The sequence below is a fragment of the Mobula hypostoma genome, chromosome 20 (assembly GCF_963921235.1).
Source record: "Mobula hypostoma chromosome 20, sMobHyp1.1, whole genome shotgun sequence".
Taxonomy (NCBI): domain Eukaryota; kingdom Metazoa; phylum Chordata; class Chondrichthyes; order Myliobatiformes; family Myliobatidae; genus Mobula; species Mobula hypostoma.
The window spans coordinates 25236065-25252775 of record NC_086116.1 but is presented as its reverse complement, the minus strand read 5'-3'; the positions used below and the strand labels follow the sequence as shown (position 1 = coordinate 25252775).

The 16711-nt window shown below is 41.9% G+C and overlaps 1 protein-coding gene across 4 annotated transcripts in view; it reads right to left on the bottom strand.

Annotated features, from left to right (window-relative positions):
- gramd4a (GRAM domain containing 4a) overlaps positions 1–16711 on the bottom strand; it is a 163928-nt gene that overhangs the window by 117096 nt on the left and 30121 nt on the right. The window contains exon 1 of one of the 4 annotated variants that reach the window (XM_063072578.1): positions 13517–15314. The exons of the other annotated variants lie outside the window; for them this stretch is intronic. The gene's annotated coding sequence lies outside the window, so the exon portion shown is untranslated. Of the gene's footprint in view, positions 1–13516; positions 15315–16711 lie in introns of those variants that run through there. 4 annotated transcript variants of the gene reach the window in all.

Genomic DNA, 16711 nt, shown 5'->3' with positions numbered 1-16711 from the left:
TAGATGGTGCCTGTGTTGATTGGGTATTCCCTACAACTGAGGAACACCTTCAGGGAATACATGTTAGGGAGTGCTTGCAGCCAAGTTGACAATCATCTCACCACTAAACTTAACTAATATTTGCAGAGATAACACATGAAGACACTGCAACCACACAACAAATTTGTATGATATCGATTTCTGGCTATGTTTGAAGCTATTTTGTTAATTAAAATCATGGTGAAGTTGATGATCCTTCATTAAATACCTGCTATATTTGCGAAGAAGCCATATGACTATCACCTATGACTAGTTAAAAATATGAATGAGTGTTTGATTGCAAGCTTTAAATGCAACTTGTGATGGAGCTATTTTACGAATTGCCTTCAGTCTGGGGCTGGGTACATCCTTTCAAGATCAGCTCTTTGAGATGAGCAGAAGCATGCAGAAATTCACATACACGTTCTTTTCAGGGCTGATGGTGGATTACAGGAGGAACAAAAGAAACCGAAGAGCCGATTGTGGATTACAGGAGGAACAGAGACAGAGTCACCTCAATCAACATCAATGGGTCTGCAGTTGACAGGGTGAGTATTTTCAAGTTCCTCGGTATACACATCACCAAAGATCCTACCTGGACTGTACACACCAGCTGTGCGACAAAATAAGCACAACAGCATCTCTTCTACCTCAGACAACTGAAGAAGTTTGGCTTGAGCCCTCATATCCTCATGACCTTCTACAGAGGCACCACTGACAGCATCCTGACTGGCTGTATCGCTGCCTGGTACAGGAGCTGCACCAATCTTGATCGCTGGGCACTGCAGAGGGTGGCAGAGACAGCCCAGTGTATCTGTGAACATGAACTCCCCTCCACTGAAGACATTTACAGCAGCAGGTGCATAAAGAAGACCAGCAAGATCATCGGGAACATCAGTCACCCCAACCATAAATTGTTTCAGCTGTTTCCAGCAAGCCGACTGAAGGGTTGCTGAAGGGTTTTGGCCCAAAACGTTGACTGTACTCTTTTCCTAGATGCTGCCTGGCCTGCTGAGTTCCCCCAGCGTTTGGTGTGTGTTGTTCGGATTTCCAGCATCTACAGATTTTCTTGTTTGTTTTTAATGCACCCAATGGCTCCTCAAATAGCTTCTGACAATCAAGTCCAAATCCTGGCCTTCATTTGTAGCTTAGCTACTAAGGCCAGCGGAAATGTTTCTACCGACAGGAGGAGGGGCAAAGGCAGGTTACTGGCGCCTTAAAACCAGTCACTTTGGGCAGATGCGGCTCGGCAGCTCATCTAAAAGAAGGAAAACTGTGATCTCACACCTCTACTGCCTTGCAGCTTTACCCAGCCTTGGGGAAAGCTTTGGGAATAAATGTATCTGGATGTCAACATCTTGGAGAACATGTCCTGGGCCCAACACATTGATGCAATCATGAAGAAAGCATACCTGTAGCTCTTCTTCGTTAGGAGAAATTTTGTATGTCACAAAGACTCTTGCCAATTTCTATAAGATATACAGCATTCAAATTGGTTGCATCACAGACTGGTTGGAGACTGCAATGTACATGATTGTAAGGGGCTGCTGAGGGTTGTAGAATCAGCTAGTTCCATTACTGGAACATCCCTCCCAACCATCAAGGACACCTTTAAGAGACGACATCCATCATCAAGGACCCTCACCATCCAGGACATGTCACTTCTCGATTATTACCATCAGGAAGGAGATACAGGAGCCTGAAGACCTTATAATGATTCAGAAATAGCTTTTGTTCTCCACATCAAACTTCTGAACAGTCCAGGAGCTTATAAACACTCTATTTTGCTTTGCATTATTTATTTTGTAATTTATAGTAATTTTATATCTGTGCTATATTGCTGCCACAAAACATCACAATTTCATGTGATATAATACGATAATAATAAACTGAATTACACTGACATGCCAGTTATCAGAAGGATACGTCATCACACATACGTCGATGACTGAGGAATGTGTACCATTGAAAAGTTATAGGAAGAGATCAGAGCTAGAGTGCGCAAGAGGCTGAGCGCGCCAGAAAGGTAGAAAAAGAGAGACAGATAACCCCCCCCACCCCGAAGCAAACTCTGCATGTCAATGTTACGCCTCCTTCACAGAATCACTGGGACCCAAGTAAACCTGTCAAACTATTATTTCACCTCTCCAATGATACATGGGCCAACTGGACTGATTTGTTATAAATTTGCCACTGGTTTTAAATGAGATTGAGACAACTGAACAAATGTCTTGAACAAAGAAATCGTGGGCATTGCAGTTATTTCAGTAAATTAAGAGATGATTAATTTGGTGCTCTTCCAGTCTCATTGAGGAACCCTATCATTTTCCATTGTGCTGATCTGAAAAATCCATTTGTGAATTTGACTGGATATCTAGTATGCAGATCATTTTATGAACAACCAGAAAGTTCATTTCTGGAAAAAGCTGATTGCTACAAAGACATTCAGTTTCAGAGATTGACTCATGTTAAGCAATTATTAAACTTGAAACACAGTGCACATAGCTAGAAATAAAATTCGTATTTTTAAATCAAGGTTGCACAGCCTTATTCAATGAAATCTTTGATTCTGAGTTTGCACTTTTTATTTATTGAGATACAGTGGGGAATAGGCCTTCCAGCTGCACCGCCCAGTTACCCCCAATTTAACCCTAGCCTAATCACGGGACAATTTACAATAACCAATTAAGCTACCAACTGGTACATCTTTTGATGTGGGAGGAAACCAGAGCACCCAGAGGAAACCAACACTTCCTACAAGGTAAAGCTGAGATCGATTATTAGATTGGTAGCTTCTGCCTGATTTTTATGTGAAAGTCTGTGACCATTTTAAACTAAGTAACTTGCTAGAAATAATTGCAATATATATGTAACCAATTACATCACAGCGACTGAAGACTATTTCTGTGTTCCCGCTTTTAAGATGAAATGGCAAAGATGAGAGTTTTGAGAATAAATGTGCAGGCAGAAGTGGGTATTACATATGTTCAAACGTGTCCACATAACGGGTGCAAAAAGATGACATCTTCTGGGAAGCCTGGCAGGGGACCCCATTAGCAACCATATGGTTCCGCAACTTCACCACCTTCATGTTGCTGCAGCTCCTCATGATCATCTTGTTGCTCATTTTCATCTGTTACCCCAACATCTAGTCCTCTCCTTACTTAATGGTAAGGAACCAATAACAGAGCACTGGAAAATAGTAATAGAATTAGGCAGAGTCAACAATGGACTTACAAATCTGAAATCATGCTTGATAATTATTTGGGACCAAGTAATAATATTAATGATGATGAATGAGTTGGCACCACGTATCTGGACTTTCAGAAGACCAGGATAAAGACTGGGACGGTGAATTTGAGAGCAAAGGTGACCATGATTTCCACAGCAAAGGGCATCCATTTGAGCTTGTAGCGGTTTTTCCACGGTCAGAGACAAGAATGAAAACATCCTATCGAAGCCTAGATTGCACAGATGTTGCTCCTCCCTTGGCACCTAAAAGGCATCTTTTGCATTCCAAGTCAACCATGAAGGATGTACAGAGATCTAGGTAAAAGATCACTTTGTAATTTTCCATTGCCACAAAATGCTTAGGGGGCACTCAGCAAATTCAGAAGGCAGTGTCATTGTCACTCAAGTACAATCTGTGTAGCAATCCATGTGCGTAAGGGTTTAGTTTATTGGGCACTGCTCCTAAGAAAATAATTGGCAACTGTTATTTATCAGGCTTGAGGTTAAAATACAATTTCACTTAAGAAATTAGGTTACTGCTCTACTGTTGACATTACTCACGTGAGTTGAGCATTGGAAGAACAACACAGGCAAGCAAGAAAATCTGTCAAAAATGTATGACATGAGAAGTTAGTGTTAAGATACCTAAAATAGGTAAACGGCCTCATCCACATGAATACAATTATCAACTACGGAATGCAATTTAATTCCTTTGCTTCATAATCAATTATTTTTATTAAATCCATTTGTACAACTTCTACTACTCTGCTTTCAATAAATACCCATCAACCAGTTACTCAGACCATTTGGGCATGATTTACTTTCACTAATAACTATTCTTATTAGCCAACATACAAAGTCTGTATGGGCAAAAGCCCTGGTAACCAGCCCCCAGGTCACTGGGGTCTGAGGTCAATGCAAGTCTAGAATCTGGAATTGGCAAGTCCAAGGGTACCCAGAGGCTGGTGAATCCCGGAAGGCAAAACTGAAGGTCAATGACCAAAGGTAAAGGCCCAAAGTTACAAGGACCCAGGTCACAAGGTCAGAGATCCGTGCACGTCTAGAATTTAATGCGTGAAGGTCAAACCCATGAGGAGCAAGCAAGTCCTGCGGTAAAGTCTGATGCTTACAAGTCTGAGGCCAAGGAATGGAGGCCTAGGGGGTGAGAAAGGGGCTTGTTTTCCTGTTGTAGCCTTGCTTTGTTATGTTGTTGATGTTGCTTGTGTTGTTGGGCATGCTGTGTTGGTGCTGGAATGTGCGGCGATACTTGAGTGCTGCCCCCAGCACATCCTTGGGTATGTTGGTTGTAAATGCAAATGTTTCAATGCATATATGATAAATAAATCTGTATCTGAATATCTTCTCTTAGTGAAACATTGCTCTCTTATTTAAATTGTGCGCAATTTACAATCCTTGATTACAAAGCAAGAATTTGCTTATGTTTTTACTTTTTACGTGGGAACACCAAGGATTGGAAAAGTATTTATTACACCAAGAGCAACCATTCATTCTCTCGTGCAGTTGTTCAAAATCTCACATAAATAATTTTCATTTCAACAATGGCTTCTTCCTAAAGCATTTTTTTCCCGCCCCTGCTGTTGTGTTAAAGGGCCATAAGGAGAATCAGGTTTATTACCACTGACTTGTGCCATGAAATTTATTGTTTTATGGCAGCAGTACAGTGCCAGACAAAATAGAACAATAAGTTACAACAATAAATATATAAACGGTGCAAAAGAGGAATAACCAGTAGTGTTCCTGGACAATTTAGAAATCTGGTGGCGGAGGTGAAGGAATCGTTCCTAAAACACTGAGCATGGGCTCTCAGACTCCTGTACCTCCTCCCTGAAGGTAGTAATGAGAAAAAGGCACAATCCAGATACCTTCAAATGTCTTAGTTCCCAATCAAGCTCTCCGGGAACTAATCATCCACTATCTATTTTGTTTCTTTATTTGCTAAGGAGATGTAGACATAATGATGATGGTGACAATATCTGCATAAGGTATCCGGATGCATCCCTCACCAACCAGAGGTGTAGAAAGTCTTTGGTGGTCTTAAATCCAAATGCAGAGAGTTTGTAAATCTGGTGGGAGCAAAGGATGTTGGAAATGGCGAGGGTACAGCGCCGCGGGAGAGGTGTGGGACTGGTGGCAGAGAAGGGATGCCGGAGGCAGGGGGTGACCCAGCCTTGACACACCAGTCAAGGTCATTTGATTCCAAACAATTGGTTTATTGTTCATCACAGAATGTTTCTCTGGTGCTTCCCATTCCCTCCCTTCTCTCTTCCCTCTTTCCCAACCATGATACCCCTCTCCCTGACCACTTCCCACTCCCAGTCCACAATACAGACCCAAATCAGAATCAGGTTTATCATCACTCCCAATATTCTCATCGGTTCTACCATTTTTTCCACTCACCTACACACTAGGGACAGATTATATTGACCAATTAACCGATCAGTTTGTGTGTCTTTGAAACAAAGAAGAAAGTGCAAATCCCGAAAAATGAAATACAGGTTTCCCCCGCCATCCGAAGGTAGAGCGTTCCTATGAAACGGTTCGTAAGCCGGAATGTCGTAAAGCGAAGAAACAATTACTACTTATTTATATGAGAAAATTTTGTGAGCATTCGCAGACCCAAAAATAACCTACCAAATCATGCCAAATAACACATGAAACCTAAAATAACAGTAACATATAGTAAAAGCAGGAATGATATGATAAATACACAGCCTATATAAAGTAGAGATACTTTTCCACAATCATTGCCTGAACTGTTCTCCGTAGCGAAAATCTCACGCAAGCGCCATCGGCAGAAAATCTCACGCAAGCGCTCTCCGGTAACCTTTAAGCTATGAAGCTGCCAAATCATACCAAATAACATATAGAAATACACAGCCTATATAAAGTAGAAATAATGTATGTACAGTGTAGTATCACTTACGGGAATCAGGAAGACAGCGCAGAGCACACTGATGATGGTGTGTTAGGCTGAGTCATCGCAGGTTGAGGTGGTGCAGTGGCCCCTACCCTCCAGGCCGCCGACCGATACATTGCCGCGAAGCATGCAGCGGTAGCCAGGAGGCACTCAGCACATCTTTAAGAAAAAAGCCGAAATAAACATGCTAATTAATTAGATGCCGCCTGGCACGTAAATATTGGCCCAGATCAGAGGCGATTGCCGATTGCATCGCCTCTGATCTGGGCCGACAAATACGTGCAGGGCGGCACCTAATTAATTAGTTTGTTTATTTCGGCTTTATTCTTAAAGATGTGCTGTGTGCCTCCCGGCTATCGCTGCATTCTCTGTGAATCGTATCTGTCCATGGCCTGGGGGTTGGGGTGGTGGGACACTGGGGTGTCATCTCATCGTCGTCTGTTTCCATTAGGGCAGGCAGCACATCTTCTCCTATGACTGCCTGCCTCGATGTCGAAGGTCGAGGTTCGTCATCTGCTGTGGCTGATGTGGAAGGCTTGCTTGACTGCTGAGCCTCGCGCATTTTTAGATCATACAGTTCTTTGTAAGGATTCAAACCATCTTGCAAATATGCCCTAAACCGAATCAAAATTAAAGTCGTACTTTATCATTACTCATTCGGTTTCGATTGTTATCCTTTCCTCTTTGAATTGCATCAGCTCTTCATCTATCAGTTCTTGGTCATGGGATGCCAAAACCTCTTCAACATCATCTTCATCAACTTCCACAAGCCAAACTCACTTTGTCCTTACTTCGTTCACCACGACTGAAACGCTTAATTATGTCTAGTTTCATGCTAAGTGTAACACCCTTAGGAGCTCTTTTAAGCTTTTCCGATACCTTAGAACTCATCTTGCTAACGGCTGCTCACAGGCACATATTTAAGCAATGCCGGCGAGAATGCCGTTCCAAATCCGGGAGAGAGCGGCTGCTCGGGGCGCATGCTGCCTTTTTATCGCACGCTGATTTTTTCGCACGCTTTTTTTCATAACAGTGAAAACACCTTCTGTTGGCGAAAACAGGGAACTAATGTAAGTCTTTCGTAACAGTGAGGTTTCGTAAAGCGAACGTTCGAAAAGCGGGGGACACCTGTAATAAAAAAAATGCTGGAAACAATCAGCAGGTAGTAAATGTGGAAAGGAATGGAAAGGTACGTCGCATCTGGAGTTTCTCTGGTTAGCAGACGATTTCCCTCCACGCCTCTCTGACATAGTGGGGAATCGCGTACCGGGCAAGTTACAGCAGAGATCACCAGCTCGTAACCCAGCACGGATGGAAAGCGTGCAGGGGAGCTGGCTGGCTGGATTCAAACCCGGGACCTCTTGTCCCGAAGTCCGACACTGATGCCACTATGCCACCAGCCAGGTCTGTGGAAAGAGAAACAACATTAACAGAACAAGTTTTTTTGCCACAGAAATTTCCAGCATTTTCTGTTTTTATTATTAGTGTTTTTTAGAACTTAATTTTTAAGGCTCTTTGAAAATTAACTAAGATTTTGAAGACAAATTATTCACTAAGTGTTGGCTAATTGAGTTCTAAAATTTTGAAAATTATATACAAGGGTAATCAAGTATAACTTGTCTGAATACAAAGCAATACATCTTTTAGGCAGTAAATCACAAGGATACATTGACATGGGCAGTATAGGTAGCATCCAAACGCCTTCTAATCTATCTTTGTAAAGATAGAAAAGCAAAGATCAGTAGCAGATATGATGGGGCCGTGGCTGTACATTGTTCCTAAAACATTTCTCTTGAAAGTTTGATGTCAAGAATATTTCATTACTTGTTGTATAAAATTGGATACTCAGGACTTTTTAGATGCAAAAGCTGTTTCCTGAAAGACACCTGGTACTTTAAGGAACTTCCCTTTTCAGAATTTGTCACTGTTTTACAGAGCTGAAGGAAAGCCACCGCAGACAAAAGAATAACAATTTTCATAAAATGTAGTGGACAGCCTGTGATTGCCCGTGAAATGTGGAAAAAATGATGTTCTGACAGAGGTGGCGGATTGTGTGAGTGTTAAGCTCGCTTTTGTTTTTACAGTTTAGCAAAATAGAAGCCTTTTGGGCCGCCGGGCAAAGAGATCCCTAATTAAATAGAAACAAGGAATAAAATATTGTTGAAACTTTTTAACAAAATGAGGCTGAAAGTTTTGCAGTGAAAAACAATTCAATCACTTAGTTACACATGGTATATTCCTATTCACTTCAGAATCAGAATTAAATTAGGTTTAATATCACTAGTATATGTCATGAAATTTGTTATGTGCCACCAGTATGTTGCAATACATAACAATAAAAACTGCAAATCACAGTAATATATGCTGGGGAGGCTAGTGCTCATGTTAGAGCTGACTGAGTTCACAACTTTCTGCAGCTTATTTCTATCCTGTGTAGTGCCCCCACCCCCCCCATACTAGAAGGGGATGCTCTCCCATGGTACATCTGTAGAAATTTGTGACGTACCAAATCTCCTCAAACTCCCAATGAAATATCGCTACTTTTGTGCCTTCTTTGTAGCTGCGGCAATTTGTTGGGCCCAGGATAGATTCTCAGAGATGTTGACACCCAGAAACTTGAAACTGCTCACTCTTTCTACTTCTAATCCCTCTGAGGACTGGTGTGTGTTCAAAGAAGACACACAAATTGACTTCTGACTTTTGCAAAGAAGAATAAAATAAAACTGAGCGCCTGTGAAATAGGTAATCCAGTGGAGATTTAGACTTGTGTGGCAAAGGTTTACAAAAATAAAACCGATTCTGAATTGTTCAATGAAATGAAGAATCTGATTTTCAAAAACCTAACATTTTTGTAACCCTTGGTCGAACCAAAGGCATCAATTTCTCTATTTTCACTTAATTGTAAAAAGCCTTCAGGATAGATGGGAATCTAAAAGAATAAAAATACCAAAGCAAGATACCATGGATACTGGAAATCTGAAATTACAACAGAAAATACTGGAAATGGTCACATCAGGCAGTGTTTTTTGAAGGGGAACAGTTTCAATTTTGGGTCAAACAATTGTACTTGTTCAAGAAATATATCCACCATTTTTTGCTCAGGTTGTCTGGATACATTTGATGTCTGAAAAAGTAATGAAAATTATCTGCAGTATATACAACTCACCTCTCGTTAAATATGAAAATTGCATTAAAAATCCATGCAAGAGCAAGTGGGAGAGTTCCGAGTGAACTTTTCAGTAAGAACAAAAGCTTAGTCATTGATAGTCACTGACAGGAGAAGAGGCAAAGGTGGGTTGCCTGCACCTTAAAACAGACATCCCACCTCTCCCGGAAGTTCCCGGAGTCTCCCGCATATTAACAGTGGCTCCCTGATGCTCGCAAATTACATACAATATCGTGGAAATCAATTTTTTTGAGAGCAAGCGTGAGAGTGAGCGCGTTGGGGGGGGGAAGAGAGAGAGAGAGAGAGAGAGAACGAGAACGAACCAACCATGGGAGAGTGTTCCAAAAAAAGAGAATATAACACGTATGTCACCCAGACTAACCTAAAGTGTACCCCTGCCTAACAGGGGTCAAAAATAATGACAGTGTTGCTCGCTGCACTGTTTGCAACAGTGACTTTTCTATTGCCCTTGGTGGGTTTAGACTGTAAAAGACATGTTGAGGTGAGTTTAACAGGTGTCATTCGTTCATTAGCATAGCTACTGTTATTTAAACTAGCTGGCCAGCTGCTAAGGAGCTACTCTATTGCAGACATCCCACCTCCCCCAGAAGTTCCGGGAGTCTCCCGCAAATTGGTGGTGCTACCTCCCTGAAATGAGTTTTTGCAGGGTGGGATGTCTGCTTAAAACCAGACACCGGGCAGATGGGGCTCATCAGCCATGATTGGCAGCTGATCTAGGAGAAAGAAAACTCTGATCTCAAACCTCCACTGCCTTGCAGCTATACACGTTCATAGGGAAGGTTTCGGGAGTAAACCCTGAGGTAAAATCTGGACCTGGAGTCCCTAAGGCAGTTCAACGTTGGTTGGCAACTCCTGTGACACCACTGGTGCCAAACTATTCATTTCTGCTGTTCCTTTGGATTCCTCAGCTGCGTGGAGAGGGGAAATCTGCTGTATGGGCACAGCTTGCTCTCCACATCGTACTGCTCTAGCTTGCGTACTGGCTTGCGTATGACAGCTAGGACACAACATCCATGGCCGACCCTGACCAATGAAGGGCCTCATATTGATATTGGAAAAGGTGATTTGATTTGTTTCCTGTCTAAATAGCTGATTTTTACTAATTGGTTAGTTGTAATTTTAAAGAATTTCTTAGAGCTGCTGAAATAGTCAAACAGAAAAAGTTCACTGTCTGATAGATTAGATCCACAATATTTGCTTTGGGGGAAATTTTTGGTGCTGTTTGACAAGACATGTAGTTGCTTATGTTGAATACCAATGACTCCTGTTTAGAAAAGAGTACAATGTGTTCAATGGCAGACAAAGTTGAAAAGAATCTAGCCTGTGAGACTAATTAGGCACCTTGGGAGAATTCCCATGGACAGCAACATTCCTTAACTGTATCAGAACCCAGTGAAACAACTCTGGCAATATACAGTCTGCTGCTTTGCTCAAATATGTTAATGTTGCATTGTGAAAGAAGTGAAAGAAATGAAGAAGTTACAATGGGCTGATATTTTAATTGGAATTGATATATCTACAATAATTTACTGATTAGGGCTTAAATATTTATTAACCCAATCAAAATTCTTTCCTAGATTTATTAGTAGGTCACTTAACATCAGTAAGTGTTCCCAGACTTGTAGGTACTAACTGAATAAGCGCTAAAAGATGTAGTCTGACCATTGGCCAGCATTTATTTTTCTACGTAAGAATGAAAAAATAAAGAGTTTTATTGCAAAGAAACATCTGGTATTACACTGAGTTATTAAATATTGAACATACAGTGAGACTTAACAGAATATTAACTAACATACATGAACTCACAAAAAAAATCAGAGAAGTTGGGTAGAGAAAGCGAGATCTGTTCAAGAGCAGGAACCATTGAAAAGAGCAAGTTTTGTTGAGTGTAAGTTTCACTTGGGCCAAAGAAAAGAAGTGAGGTTTAAGCAGAGTGGCTATTGTTTGAGTGGGGAACTGAAGCTTTGGCTCAAGAGGCTTCAGTGAGAAGAGGCAGAGGCCAAAGTCCCGGAAGCCATTTTGGATCAGCCATTGTGACTGGACCAGTGGAGAATGTCTAAACTCCGAGGATGAAGATTTGGCTCAAAAGGCTTTGGCAAGGCGGCACATGTGAGTAGAGGTAAGAATAAGTAAGGCTTTTTTTTAACATAACATAATTAACTAAAATGATACAAAATTACAACAAAAAAGTGATGCAGAATCACGTGATGTGTTATAGCTGCATGATGTAGAAGCTGATGGACTCCATGTGGTTCCTGTTGACCACATCTGCAGCAAACGTGGGTTGCTCGAGAAACTTGAGCTCAAAGTTGACGACCTGGAATCTGAGCCTCAAACACTGTGTAATGATCAATAAGCCAATTGTTTGGAATCAAATGACCGTGCCTGGTGTCTCAAGGCTGGGTGTATCTGCATCTACGTCATCTCCCCCACTCCTACCTTTGGCACTACTTCCTCTGCCACCTGTCCCACCCCCCTCCTGCAGTGCTCCACCCTCACCATTCCCAACATCCTTTCCTCCCGGTAGATCTACAAATGCTCCACGTTGACAAATACAGTACTGTGCAAAAGCCTTAGGCACATATTAAATAGAGCTGTAAAGTGAAGATACTAAAAATAATGAAATTAGAAGTTCAAAAAATTCAAAGTCCTAAGTTCATTTATCAAAGTATGTATAAATTATTTTAAATCTTATTATTCTAAATCAACAAAAAATACATTAAAGCAATCAAGTCAACATATCAATATATACAATAAGAGTTAAACTATCAACCAAGCTAAACAATAATAATAAGAAAAAACATAATGTTAAAGCTATTTTTTTTGAAAAAAAGAAATAAGGGAAAAAGAACCCCTACTAACTAAAACAAAAAACCCTACTAACAAAAATAAAAGGGAAAAAAAGCCATTAGGAGCACAAACCCGGAGCTATACACCATACAAGCTTCCATAAAAGGAAGACATCAATCCGCCAACCAAATCCATTTACCCAAGAATCAGAAGGGGACCATCTAAATTAACTCAAATTAAATGATAATAGCAGGCAAAAGAGCCCCACCTTTTCTCAAAGTCAAATCGAGTTCGACCTGATTTTCTCCAAACTAACATAACATCACCTGAGAGATCAATTGTATCAAAGTGGGCATGTATAAATTATACAACCTTGACATATATCTCCTTACAGGCAGCCACAAAAAAACCCGAAAAGAAACATTTTAAAGAATACTACACAAACACCCTCACCATTCCCAACATCCCAACAAGAAAAGTTTCTACATTTCAAAACATTTACTAAAAAGAGTAGTAAACAGTAAAACACTAAATCAAATCATATTTGGTGTGACCACCTTTGCCTTTAAAACTGAATCAATTCTCTTAGGTATGCTGTTGGGCAGTTTTAGAAGAAATTTGCCTGGTAGGTTGTTCTAGGACAGGGGTCCGCAATCTTTTTTACAACGCGGACCAGTTTATTATTGACAATATTCTTGCGAACCAGCCAACCCCGGGGGGGGGGGGGTAGGGTTGCCAACGGACAAGAGTAGCAGTCATATACGTTGTGTTTACCCCGAGAAAGACTATAATGACCATGAAGCCTTGTGCGGGCACCAGTGCGCATGCGTGATCGTGCTGATTTTTTTCGACAAATCATTTTTGGGGATTCTGTTCGGGGGTGGGGGGGGGTGTTAATCACGACTGGAATATAGGTGATAAGTGGCTAATACACTCAATTTCATTTCTAAAAGGGTTTAGCTAACAAATTTAATATTAAACACACAGCGCATATTTTCCTTGCATGAATATAGTGATGTCAATTATCAGGGGAGGACAGGAGAGCTTGAAGTAAGTGTTGAACAAACTTCCAGTAGAAGTGGTACAGGCAGGTTGATTATCATTTAAAGAAAAATTGGATAGGTATATGGACAGGAAAGGAATGGAGGGTTATGGGCTGAGTTCAGGTCGGTGGGACTAAGTGAGAGTAGCGTTCGGCACGGACTAGAAGGACAAAGATGGCCTGTTTCCGTGCTGTAATTGTTATATGGTTTTATAAGACAATAGCATCATAACATTTTAAGTAACGTTTGGATATTAAACACACAGCACATATTTTCCCCGTATGAACATATAAAATCTTTGCAACACACCAATATCGCTGAATCAGTGGGAGCCCTGGGCTTGTTTCCCTGCAACAAGACGGTCCTATCGAGGGGTGATGGGAGACAGCGATGCTCGAAGGGGGTTCCTTATGTCCAGTCTATTCTGCAACTTAGTTTTCGTTGCATTCATTGCAGGGATATGTTGGAAATGGAAGCAACGTTTTCAGTGCTCTCGTGGCTATCTCAGGATAGTTAGCCTTGACTTTGATCCCGAATGCTGGCAGAGATGTTATATCAAACATATTTTTCAGCCCGCTGTCATTTGCAAGCTCGAGGAGTTGATCTCCTTCCTGCGCTGACATGGAAGACGCGCGGGTAATGACCTCGCGTGCGTTCAAGCTCAACAGTGCGTGACAGGGAATGAGGAAAGGTGCAGCTGGCTCATATCGCCAAATCATATCGTTTCCTCGCGGCCCGGTACCGGTCCGCGGCCTGGTGATTGGGGACCGCTGTTCTAGGAGGACTTACCACAGTTCTTCTGCAGACTTTGGCTATCTTGATTGCTTCTATCTCTCCAGGTACTCCCAAACAGCATTTAACATGTTGAGATCAGGGTTCTGTGGAGGCCATATCACCTATTGGGGGGAGGGGCATGGTAGCTGTAGCATAATGCTTTACAGTTCCAGTGACCCAGGTTCAATTCCTACAGCTGCCTGTAAGGAGCTTGTAAGTTCTCTCTGTGATCACATGTTTCCTCCAGGTGCTCCACTTTCTTCCCACAGTCCAAAGATGTACCGGTTGGTAGGTTAATTGGTCTTTGTATATTGCCCCATGACCAGTCTACAATTAAATCGGGGGCTATTGGGCGGCATGGCTCAAAGGGCCAGAAAGGCCTATTCAACACTGCATGTCAATAAATAAATAAATAAATGTTGCAGAACTCCTAGATCTTCGTTTTGCTGACGATAGTTTTTATTTTAATGACCTTGGTTGTGTGTTTAGGGCCGTTATCCTACTGTAGAATGAAGTTGGGACCAATCAGACACCTCCCAGATGGCATTGCATGATTGGATGAGAATCTGCTTGTACTTCTGATTCTATTAATTCTGACCAGGTCACCAACTCCATTTGCAGAAATGCAACCCCAGACCTGCTGGGAACCTCCACCATGCTTCGCTGTTGACTGCAGACACTCATCCATGCAGCACTCTCCAGCTCTTCCATGGTCAAACTACCTCCTGGTTTACGTCTAAAGTTTCAAATTTTGACTCGTCAGTCTAGAACACTTGCCGCCATTGTTCAGCAGCCAGTCCTTGAGTTTTTGTGTGTCTCTTGACTTTGTTTCTGTTTCAGACAAATGACTTTATGATAGCAAGTGCTCTGAACTGACCAAGAGATTTGATGAGAGCAGGGCAGTAGATGTTGTATTCATGGACTTTGGCAAAGCATTTGTGAAGGTTCCAGATAGTAGATTAGTCCAGAAGGCGAGATTATGTCCCCTGTTGTTTGTCATGTTTAGTTATAAGGTGTATAAGAATGAAGATGGCATGATTAGCAAGTTTGCATATGACACCAAATTTAGTAGCGTAGTAGATATTGACAGGAATGTTCTCTCTTCATGACTACCACCAGGAAGGAAGCACAAGAGTCTAATACTGGAGTAACTCAGCAGGTCGGGCAGCGTGTATGGAGAGTCAACATTTCAGACTGAGACCCCTCATCAGGACTTCAATAGTACAGGAGTCTGAAGACTTAAACTCAGCAATTCAGAAAACAGCTTCCCCTCCACCATCAGGCTTCTGAATGGTCCGTGAATGCTATTTTGTCAATTTCTTTTTTTATGTATTATTTGCTTCTGTAATATATTATAATTTTGTCTTTAAACTGTATTGCTGCAACAAAATAACAAATTTCACATCATACAAGTCAGAGATAATAAATAAACCTAATCTGAAATACAGAGTTCCCTGAAAGTGGTTACATAATTCAGCAAGGTGGTAAAGAAAGCACAAGGCATGCTTGCCTCATTAGTCAAGTTACTGAGTGCAAGAATTATGACACCATGCTACAAGAGGTTGGTGAGACTACATCTGGAATATTGTGCGTACTTCTGGTCTCCATTCTAGAGGAAGGATGTGATTGATCTGGAGGAAGTGCAGAAAAGACTCAAGGATGGGCTTGATACTATAACCATCCATCTTATATATGCCCCTCATATTTTATAAACCTCTCTGAGGTGACACTCAGCATCCTTTACAGGACAGTCCTAACTTATCCCAGTCTATTCAAACAACAGGAATTCTGCAGATGCTGGAAATTCAAGCAACATACATCAAAGTTGCTGGTGAACGCAGCAGGCCAAGCAGCATCTATAGGAAGAGGTGCAGTCGACGTTTCAGGCCGAGACCCTTCGTCAGGACTAACTGAAGGAAGAGTGAGTAAGGGATTTGAAAGCTGGAGGGGGAGGGGGAGATGCAAAATGATAGGAGAAGACAGGAGGGGGAGGGATAGAGCCGAGAGCTGGACAGGTGATAGGCAAAAGGGGATACGAGAGGATCATGGGACAGGAGGCCTTGTCTTTCTTCCCGGACCTCCTGTCCCATGATCCTCTCGTATCCCCTTTTGCCTATCACCTGTCCAGCTCTCGGCTCTATCCCTCCCCCTCCTGTCTTCTCCTATCATTTTGCATCTCCCCCTCCCCCTCCAGCTTTCAAATCCCTTACTCACTCTTCCTTCAGTTAGTCCTGACGAAGGGTCTCGGCCTGAAACGTCGACTGCACCTCTTCCTATAGATGCTGCTTGGCCTGCTGCGTTCACCAGCAACTTTGATGTATGTTGCCAGTCTATTCAATCTCTTTTTGTAGCTCAAGTCCTCTTTTGCAGGGTAGCAAAGTCTAAAACTAGAGGGCATTGGTTTAAGATGAGAGGGAAAAAAATTTGAAAGGGACCTGAAAGTCATGTTTTTCTACACAGCGGATGGTAGGTATATGGAACAAAATGCCAGAGCAAGTGCTAGAGATAGGCACAATTATGTTTTACATACATTTGGACAGAATGTGAACAAAAACACAAACAAATGTGACTAGGCACTTTGACAGACATGGCAAGGACAAGTTGGGCTAGAGGAGCTGTTTCAATGCTGTATAATTGTATGACACCATAAGAGCCGAGAAAGTCGGAATTCAACTCACGGCACGATAGCCTAGTGGTTACCACAACATTTTCCAATACCAGCAACCCGGG